Raw genomic sequence first — 1547 nt, forward strand, 5'->3', positions numbered from 1 at the left:
AAAGCATCGGTCAGTGTCGTCTCCAGCAGAGCGAGGAGGAGGAAACCCGGTGGTGGTGTCCGACCGAATCACATCACATTTTCTGGGACACTGGAGGAGGAATGAGTTGCTTCTTCTTTTAACATCTCACATTTATGAAAGATTTATATTTAATCCATGTTGTACTCTCTCTGACGCTATATATGCACACTCTGGACATTTACAGTGACATTTTTAAAGTAGTCTGAATGAATGAACAATATGCACACACTGAAGGGATATGGAGGTACAGTATGTTTTTGCTGTTTTATTTTTGTTATAAACTGTCTGTCCAGAGCTATTCGGCAAACCGCATGGTGTGCATATCGGCTGACGTCACACAGGCTGACCATACAGGCTGACCACAGCTGAGATCCACGCTGTTCCCATCATCGTGTGAACCCTGAGACCTGTTCATTCCAACGGGAATCCCACTTTTAATTTGTATTGGTTTCTTATTGTCTTTGTAGCCTCATCGCCACAAGTAAGACGCGCAAACGCGGGAAGCGAACGCAGCTCGTGTGTGTGTGGTTGTGTGTGTGTGTGTGTGTGTGTGTGTGTGTGTGTGTGTGTGTGTGTGTGTGTGTGTGTGTGTGTGTGTGTGTGTGTGTGTGTGTGTGTGTGTGTGCTACAGCTGCGCCCTGTGTGTGTATGTGTGCTACAGCTGCGCCCTGTGTGTGTGTGTGTGTGTGCTACAGCTGCGCCCTCTGGTGGCGGGCGGGTGGTGTAACAGCGGGACAGACAGACACACACACAGACACACAGACAGACATTCAGCCCTTGCTGTCATAGTAAGTGGCTCACTGCGTTCGCAATCAGTATACTCTGTCTGTACACACAGCAGGAAAAGCGTAAACAAGACAAAACCACGATGAGGGCCGATAGCGTCAGAAAGACAAATGGACAGCCGGGCCGTGCAGCGTGTCCAGGCTCCTGAATGCTGTGTCTCTGTGTCTCTGTGTCTCTGTGTCTCTCTGTCTCTCTGTCTCTGTGTCTCTGTGTCTCTGTGTCTCTCTGTGTCTCTCTGTCTCTGTGTCTCTGTGTCTCTGTGTCCCTGTGTCTCTGTGTCCCTGTGTCTCTGTGTCTCTGTGTCTCTGTGTGTCTCTGTGTCTCTCTGTGTCTCTCTGTCTCTGTGTCCCTGTGTCTCTGTGTCTCTGTGTCCCTGTGTCCCTGTGTCCCTGTGTCTCTCTGTCTCTGTGTCCCTGTGTCTCTGTGTCCCTGTGTCTCTGTGTCTCTGTGTCCCTGTGTCCCTGTGTCCCTGTGTCTCTCTGTCTCTGTGTCCCTGTGTCTCTGTGTCCCTGTGTCTCTGTGTCCCTGTGTCTCTCTGTCTCTGTGTCCCTGTGTCTCTGTGTCTCTGTGTCTCTGTGTCCCTGTGTCTCTGTGTCTCTGTGTCCCTGTGTCTCTGTGTCCCTGTGTCTCTGTGTCCCTGTGTCTCTGTGTCTCTGTGTCCCTGTGTCCCTGTGTCTCTGTGTCTCTGTGTCCCTGTGTCTCTGTGTCTCTGTGTCCCTGTGTCTCTGTGTCCCTGTGTC

The sequence above is a fragment of the Protomyctophum parallelum genome (genome assembly GCF_964188405.1).
Source record: "Protomyctophum parallelum genome assembly, chromosome: 22".
Taxonomy (NCBI): Eukaryota; Metazoa; Chordata; class Actinopteri; order Myctophiformes; family Myctophidae; genus Protomyctophum; species Protomyctophum parallelum.